Source organism: Calidris pugnax, unplaced genomic scaffold (assembly GCF_001431845.1).
Source record: "Calidris pugnax isolate Ruff unplaced genomic scaffold, ASM143184v1 scaffold40, whole genome shotgun sequence".
Taxonomy (NCBI): domain Eukaryota; kingdom Metazoa; phylum Chordata; class Aves; order Charadriiformes; family Scolopacidae; genus Calidris; species Calidris pugnax.
Window position 1 is genome coordinate 3,470,003 of NW_015090796.1, and position 8,613 is coordinate 3,478,615.

Sequence of the window (8,613 nt, forward strand, 5' to 3'; positions counted from 1 at the left end):
GGAGGTGGGGGGAGGAATGAAAGCCAAACCCGAGGCAACTTTTCTGCGTTTCTCTCCCGTTTTCCTGGGTGGAAGGTTTCTAACTCTTCCAGCGCCGTTCGCGCAAAGAATGACACCGTGGAGCTAAGCGGCACTTTTAAATGGGGAAAGACGTGAATTTCTGGAGCCGTGAATTCTCTGCAAAACTGGGGGAGCGAAGACCCGGGCAGGTCGGGGGCTCCCGGGTCGGTGTGAGCCCGGAGAGGGTCGTCTCAGCGGGGTGGGGGGGCTCCGGCCACTTTCCATTCGTCCCCCCCGGGCGAGGGGAATTTGATTAACAAGGCAGGGTTTATGACTTTGACACGGCGGGTTACTCCGGTTAGCCGGATTTTGTGCGCGGGGTGCTGAACCTGTTGGTCGCGGGGCGTAATTAGGTGCGGGGGACTGTTAATTACCCGGCGAAAGCGGAGCTGTGGCTTTCCAGGGAGTTTTTATTGGGAGCGGCTGGGTGCCCTCGGAAGGTGTGGGGGCACAGGAATAAACAGTCACAGGGCCGGGATATATATATATATGTGGCCTCTACACATTCGAGCTTAAAAAAAAAATAAAAAAGAACGTAAAATAAAAAAGGGGGAAATAAAAGGGGGAAAAGAGAGGGGGAAAACCTGAGGAGAAAAAGAGGGAGAAAAAAATCAGGAAAAAAAAATAGAAGGAAAAAAATGAGAAGCCTTGCAGCCTGGCGGGGTGGAAGGGACTGCTCGCTGCTGTTCGCCCACCCGCTCCCTCCGCAGCCACCCCTTCCCCGGGTTATCCGAAACGCATCCCGGTCAAAACACGCACCCCTTGGCCCGGGGGGGCGGTTGATAAACGCCCCGTTTTCCTGGGTGGAAGGTTTCTAACTCTTCCAGCGCCGTTCGCGCAAAGAATGACACCGTGGAGCTAAGCGGCACTTTTAAATGGGGAAAGACGTGAATTTCTGGAGCCGTGAGAAGAGCTTTCCCCTCTCCGAAGGGGGCTCCTCGGCCGGGTGGATCTTTGTTTGCCGCCGGAGGCTCGGCTCACCCCCTTAGACCCTGACAAAGGTGAAGAAATGTAAGTATCGCGGTGCGGGGGTGTGTGGGGCGGAATAGTGGGTCCCGGGTCGGTGTGAGCCCGGAGAGGGTCGTCTCAGCGGGGTGGGGGGGCTCCGGCCACTTTCCATTCGTCCCCCCCGGGCGAGGGGAATTTGATTAACAAGGCAGGGTTTATGACTTTGACACGGCGGGTTACTCCGGTTAGCCGGATTTTGTGCGCGGGGTGCTGAACCTGTTGGTCGCGGGGCGTAATTAGGTGCGGGGGACTGTTAATTACCCGGCGAAAGCGGAGCTGTGGCTTTCCAGGGAGTTTTTATTGGGAGCGGCTGGGTGCCCTCGGAAGGTGTGGGGGCACAGGAATAAACAGTCACAGGGCCGGGATATATATATATATGTGGCCTCTACACATTCGAGCTTAAAAAAAAAATAAAAAAGAACGTAAAATAAAAAAGGGGGAAATAAAAGGGGGAAAAGAGAGGGGGAAAACCTGAGGAGAAAAAGAGGGAGAAAAAAATCAGGAAAAAAAAATAGAAGGAAAAAAATGAGAAGCCTTGCAGCCTGGCGGGGTGGAAGGGACTGCTCGCTGCTGTTCGCCCACCCGCTCCCTCCGCAGCCACCCCTTCCCCGGGTTATCCGAAACGCATCCCGGTCAAAACACGCACCCCTTGGCCCGGGGGGGCGGTTGATAAACGCTCCATATTCCGGTTACTCTTCCCCTCCCGGGACAGGCTCAGCCCGGATCCGGAGCGCAGATTTTGGCGGGGGGGAGAGGGGAAGAAGTGGCTGCCCCGGAGCTCAGGGAGGGCCGGCGAGCAGAGTGTCACCGGCCCCGGGTGTCACCAGAGCGGGGGGGGTTGCCCATGGGTACCCCACTGCATCCCTCCCTCCATCCCTCCCCAAAAAGGAGCATCCTCCGCAACTCCGGTCCGGCCCGGATCCACCGAAAGGAGTGAAACTGCGAAAACGGGAGAACTCGGATGCTCCCTGGGACGGAATAATACTGATAATGTGGGTTTTTTTCAACCGAGGCTGATGTAATCGATGCGATGCGAGCGGCTCACGTCGTGTTTATTCGCCCCAGGGCTGTAAAGCGAGGGAGCGTGTCTTCCCGGTGATCCCGGTTTCAGGACACCGGGCGGCCTGGAGGAGCTGGGAAACGTGTCGGGGAAAAGGCTGGCTTAATGTGTTTTGCATGTTTTGAACTGAAGGCTAGGTGGAGCCTCCATCCTTTATTAAGTAGCTGGCAGCTGATAGTATGCAAATCCTGTGTCTGCCGCCGTGGTTTTCGTCACTCCCGTCCCCAAATAATATCCTTAGCCTTTTATTTTTAAGCGTAGTTCTCCAGAAATAATGATGCAATTAGGTTTGTGTTTGTTTTTTTTTTGTTTTTGTTTTTGTTTTTTGTTTTTTGTTTTTTTAATTATTACTATATTATTCACATTATTTCCTGTGAATATTGACTACCACGGTTAACCCTGCAGATACCGGAGTTCATTACTCACGTCTGTTTTATGCCACGTTAGATCATCTGCAGGAAACGTGGCTGGTTATTTTCCCGTTTAACCTGGAGCCAAGCGTTTCAGCCATTTATTTAATAATCTCCAAAAGTTACCATACTCAGTGCCTCCTGAGCACACATAGGTTTAACCTGTTCACACGCATTTCAAGAGCAAGAACCAAACACTGAAAGTGTTTAAATTATGATCCTTTGATTTTTATTATTTTTTTTTCCTGGTTATTTTTTCAGATTTAGACATCGCAGACAGACCACAGGGAGGGACAATCACAAGAAGCGGTAAATTTTATATATATATTTTTTCCTTTTACTTAATAAAAGTCAGGCGGCACGATATGCATCACCTACAGATATGAATACGTGTTCTTTAACACCACGCAGTGTTTCCATGTGTAATTACTGGCTGTTGGAGGTTTTTGGTGTTTGGTTTTTTTTCTTCCCCCCGCCCCCCGCCCTGAGATTTCGGATTATCGGTAGTCGGCTTGTTCTTGTTTCGGAATTTGGACTTGTATTTGATGTTCCTTGGCGTACCATACGTCCGTGGCGGCAGAGGGACAACCCGCAGCTGCCTGTCAAGTTAAATTGTGGCCAAAAAAGGCACGATGGGGCACCTTGATGAGGAGGCGAGTGGCTTACCTGGCGGGGAGGAAAGGGATGCTCTGCCCTGGGCGGCCTGCCGTGCTTTGCGTCTACCTGAATTTTACCGTCATTTAGCGCGAAAAAAGGGATTTATGTCATGCTACCCCCCTTCTGATGTTCCTCACAGCACCTTTGGGGGGTGAGGGGGGAAGGGAGGGGGGGCTCCTTCGTGTCTCCCCCGCTGGCGGGTTGCTGGCGTTAGGAAAGGGCTCTGATTGAAGTAATTAGAGAATCACAAGCATGGCTTTTTTTTTTTTTTTTTTTTTAAAGTCGATGGAGACTGTTTATTCTTAAGAAATCCACGCAGGATGTTTCTTTTTTACGTCACGGCCATCTGGAGACCTATAAAAAGATTAGAAAACAAGCATGGCAATCACATACTAATGCACAGGCCATTAGCGGGAATTTATCAGGGAGGCAGGAGGAAAAAGTGCAGGTTTGGATTCCGTGCATATTCTCAGAGTATGCAGATCAGTGATTTGGGAATAATAAGTAAGTTTTGTACAATTATGTAAGCTGGGAGAAGGCAGGCTGTGTTAACACTGGCTTTTGGCGGTTCGGGCGATATTTTTGGCAGTCATTTCAGAACCACACGTCGCTTAAACTTCCCACACGCCAGGCAACGTCCTGGAAACGTTATTTTACAAGCGCTGCGCGAGTTGTTGTGATATTCGGAGTGAGGAAATACTTTCCAGCAAGTCCTACCGGACACCCTGTCGGTTTCGAGGCCCTGTTAGTGCTCTGAGAGCTAGGAATTGTGATTGGTGGTATGGCTAATGAGCAGCGAGGTTCTCCCTCCTCACGTTGGCTCCTTTGACTTACCGATGCTCCCGTGATTAATTAACAAAAGGTGATGGGTGTGTGGCGGTTACTTCCCACCTCAGCGTGCGCGCTAAAGGGAGGCGGTGGTGAGAACAGGGCTTGGTGTTTTAAAGGTGTATTTTACATCCACACTTGCAGTAGTACGCCCTGCGTCTCACTGTAAATCCGGCGACATCTTTTACCTGCGTGCATTAACGTATAGATACATACCTATAGAAGCGTAGACACACACACGAGGGGCACTCGGATTTCCACGCCTCTGACTGGAAGAATTTAATGCACAGGCTGGCTCACAAGCCTGTGGTGAGCAGCACATGCCTCATCACCAACGCTGCTGCCCCTAGCTACCGCTGCCAGGAAAGAAAAAAGAAAAAAAACCAAAAAACCAAACAAACCCCACAACCCAAACCCACATCTTTCTGTCAATCTGCCAATTCAGGAAAGCTCATTAGAATTTTGCATAATATCAAAACGATCTTGTGCCTGTGGATGCATCAGATGCCTGGTTGTGCCTGAAGAGGTGATGAAGGAGCCCAAGTAACTGATAATGCAGCTTTATGAGAATTCTGAGCCTCTTGTGCCAAGCTCTTGTGTTTTCCACACAGAACACAGCCACAATTAGCTCTTACGCCTCTCAGCTGCAAAGCGCGGGTGGTAAATTGCAGTGTCCCTCTATACCAGGATATCTAACACCTGGGTTTTTTTTTTTAAAAAAAAAAAAAAAAATGCTCAAAATCTGAGAATCTGCAAGCACAGCTGAGCTGGCCTCGCCGGTAACATCCCTGCCGGATTTGAGATGGGGCAGGTCAGCAACGTCACTTTTGGGTGGCAGTATTAATTTCGAGGCCTTGTCTCGACAAATGAGGATGCTTCCCCATTTTGGTGCTTTCGAAATAATACTAACTCGTGCCCGGTTGTCATTTCGCATCCCCTGCTTTGCCACAAACGCTGACACACGTACACACGGCTCCCCCGTGTACACACCAGCACACGTGTGAGCAGGCTGCATGGTGAGCTGCAGAGCAACCACAACTTCGGTGTAACTCCCCGAGTTAACAAATTTTCCCCCAAAACCAGCAGCGTGGGGTACCCACTGCGGCTGCAGGGGAACGCAGGGCACGGTGCCTGGTGTTTTATTTTGCACCTTTAAAGGGCAGCAGGAGGAGGAGGAGGAGGGATGTCAAAGCGTAATTACTTTAGGAGTGCAGAGCAGCCCATATTCTGACACAGGTTGAGGGGTTTTTTTTCCATCCCGTGTCCTATACCGGCTGCAGCAGGCAGGAGCTGCTGAGGTGCATTTATTAATTTCAGCGGTAAATATGGTAGATCTCGGTGAGAAGATTCATCGGTACCACGTATACTCGAGGGACCTTTGATGTTTGCTCTTCAGTCTTAGGAAAAAAAAATAAATATTCTATACAAATCACGCTGTTAAATAATTCAAAGTATAATGTTCTTTTTCGGGGGGCGGGGGAGGGGAAACTGCGAGACTTAAATCCTAAAACAGTACATAACACGTTTTAACAGTTGGGGAAAGACTTGCCTCCGCGGGTTCCCCCAGTAACGTCAGCCGGCGTGCGTTTCTCCGCTCTGGGTACGAGGTTAATAAAAATAAACGATAAATCAGTGTTTTTATTAAGGCGTTGCGCCAGATGATGTATAGCCCGAGATAAATATTGCTGCAACGTTCACCTGTGCTGCATTGTAACGCAGAGACAGGGAGAGAGACACAGAGAGAGGCTGGGAAAGAGGGAGGGAGGGGGGAAGGGAAGGAGGAGGGGGAGAGAGAGAGGGTATAGATGCTATAAAATACACTGAGCCTGCTGCTCCTGGCTTCCCCAGCAGACAGGCAGAGGAAACACGTCTCGCACAACCGTCCCGGTGTAAACACCTGCAAATAAATCACGGCGAGCGCCGAGCACCGCCGAGACGCGGAGCCATTACCAAAAAAAAAAAAATAAAAAAAATAAAAAAAAGAAAACCAAACCCGAGCCCATACACAACACAGCGGAGGAAAAATGTGACATTTAGAGCCGGAGTCGCTGCGATAGCGCGGAGCTGGGGCCCGGCCTCAGCAAAGAAGCGAGGCCCCCCCTTCCCATCCGCGCAAATCCCGCACCTTCCGCCTCTCCCCGCACCCGGGGAGAGAAACGCGGGGCAGGGGAGCTCCCCGGGCCCGAGAAGGCTTTTATCTGTCCTTAGAGAGAGAGAAAGAGAGCGTTTTTCCTCCATCCTGCGGAGGCCGGGGCGGTGTGCGCGGCCGGCGGGCGGGGAGGCGGAGGCGGCGGCGGGAGGATGCGGAGGAGGCGCGGTTGTTCCCCCCCCCCCCCCTCTCAATTAGCCCCGTGTACTTGAGATTTCTCATGACATCATCATTACCTCGGTCTCCGGCGGGTCCAGGACCTCTGACCTTGCCGGGCTGGTCCACCTTTTTGGCGCTGCAAAAAAAGCCCTTTCCAGTGATGGCCCCTTTTTCTCCTTCTTTCAGAGCGGGGGCAGCAGCAAGCCGGCCAGACCGCCGCCTCCTCCTCCTCCTCCTCCTCCTCCTCTTCTTCCTCCTCCTCCTCTTCTTCTCCCCCAGCTCCGGGAGCCCCGAGAAAGCCGGGATCTTACCCCCCGCCCCCCAAAACACACACACACACGCCAGATATTGGCAATCAAGCTGCCACCATTCGGTAAAAACAGCTCGGTGCCGCGCATCATCCGAAGGGATGAGGAGCCGCGTTCCTCGCATCGTCTTGTCACTTTCTGCTGAAATGGGATTTTTTTCTTCTTCTTATATTTTTTTTATATATATTTTTTATTATTTTTTTTCTTCCTCTCCTTCATACTCTGCGCTGGAAACCGCCCGATGGCTTTACATCTTCATAGAAGCTTTTTTTTTTTCGCGATTTACAATGCAAATAGAGGCCTGCGGAGGGATGGATGGATGGACGGATGGACGGATGGACAGACAGACAGACGGATGGATGCTTCTCACTCTGAAGGCAGCTCGTCGCACCTCATTAGCGGGTTTTAATTTTCCGGCATTAACAGACGGACCGCGGGCTCTCGGTGCTGCCGGGAATCACCGGCCGAAAGGAAAAGTTTGAAGGGAATAAACTTTGAAGGCAACGGATTTTTTTTTTTTTTTGGATGTTGTTAGCCGCACACCAACCAGGTCACGGTTGCGTAAAAAGATGAATATTTTAAAGCAGCGCTAGTGCTCTTGGAGGAAACAACACGCTTGTTTGGCAGAATCTGGATTCTAGCAAGGAAAAAAAAAAACAACAAAAAAAAATAAACAAACCCAAACAAACCCCAAAATAAACAAACAAACAAAAAAGCTTTGAGGGAAGCGAGTTGTTATCTTTGGTTATCTAGCTGTATGAGTGTTTTGGTCTTCATAAAGCTAGATAACCGAAAGTAAAACAACCAGGTCACGGTTGCGTAAAAAGATGAATATTTTAAAGCAGCGCTAGTGCTCTTGGAGGAAACAACACGCTTGTTTGGCAGAATCTGGATTCTAGCAAGGAAAAAAAAAAACAACAAAAAAAAATAAACAAACCCAAACAAACCCCAAAATAAACAAACAAACAAAAAAGCTTTGAGGGAAGCGAGTTGTTATCTTTGGTTATCTAGCTGTATGAGTGTTTTGGTCTTCATAAAGCTAGATAACCGAAAGTAAAAACTCCTTCAAGATCATCGTACAGCCTGCGAAAAAAAATGAACAGACTACCGCCAGAGACGGTAAAAAGCCCGAGAAAGGTCAGGAACGCGTTACTGAACCTAATGCTTCTGCGGCTGGAGGTGGGAGCGGAGGAAATTAAAGGGCATACTTATTCCAAAAAAAAATATGAAGTTGGCAGGTGGCACAGGAGGGAGAGCCAGGCGCTGCACCGATGGTGAACAATCGCAAGTGCAACTATTGCTGTTGAATAAATAAATAAAGAGAGACCCAGGCCAGCTAGCCTTCGACTGGGCTAAGAGGATTACTACTATTTTTATTTATTTATATATATATTTTTTTTTTCTTTTCTCTCTGAGAAAACCTATTGGTAAATGCTGAGCTTCGTGTTGCAAAGTGACTGACCGCAATGAAACGGCCTCAAAAATAAAGGTGGTGGTTGGTGATGATGAAGGTGATGATGGTGGTGGTGATGACGATGATGAAGGTGGTGGTGATGAAACAGTGTGGACTGCAGGACTGAACCGAGGGAAAAATCCAAACCCAAACCAACAGCAACCTAACTAAAAAAAAAACAAACATAAAAACCCAAACAAACAAAACCCAAAATAACCAACCAACCCCAAACATGTCCGTGTGCACCTGAGACAAAGCACTGGGGTTTGTTTCAACTAATGTGAAAGAAAGCAGGCTTTCAGGAAAAGTTTACACCGAAGTGTGGAGGAGCTTAATAATTGATATCTACTGAGAACTCGGCGGAGCCGCACAAAGATGGGGAAAGAAAAAAAAAAAGCCGATTTTTTTTATTCTTCTATTCAAAACGCCAGCACAGATGCTTCTCTGTTCCGAGAAGGTTTCCTTGAGGAAGCTACTGAAGCAGAAAGACATGATGGAGACGAGATCGCCCCCCCTCCTCT

At 49.3% G+C, this 8,613-nt stretch overlaps 1 long non-coding RNA gene across 5 annotated transcripts in view; it reads left to right on the forward strand.

The window, feature by feature from the left end:
• The window catches only part of LOC106885037, a 127,900-nt gene continuing 119,287 nt past the window's right edge, over positions 1–8,613 (forward strand). For all 5 annotated transcript variants that reach the window (XR_001411368.1, XR_001411369.1, XR_001411367.1 and 2 more), the window contains exons 1-3: positions 1–75; positions 871–1,071; positions 2,800–2,847. This is a non-coding gene — a long non-coding RNA (uncharacterized LOC106885037). The remainder of the gene's footprint in view (positions 76–870; positions 1,072–2,799; positions 2,848–8,613) is intronic.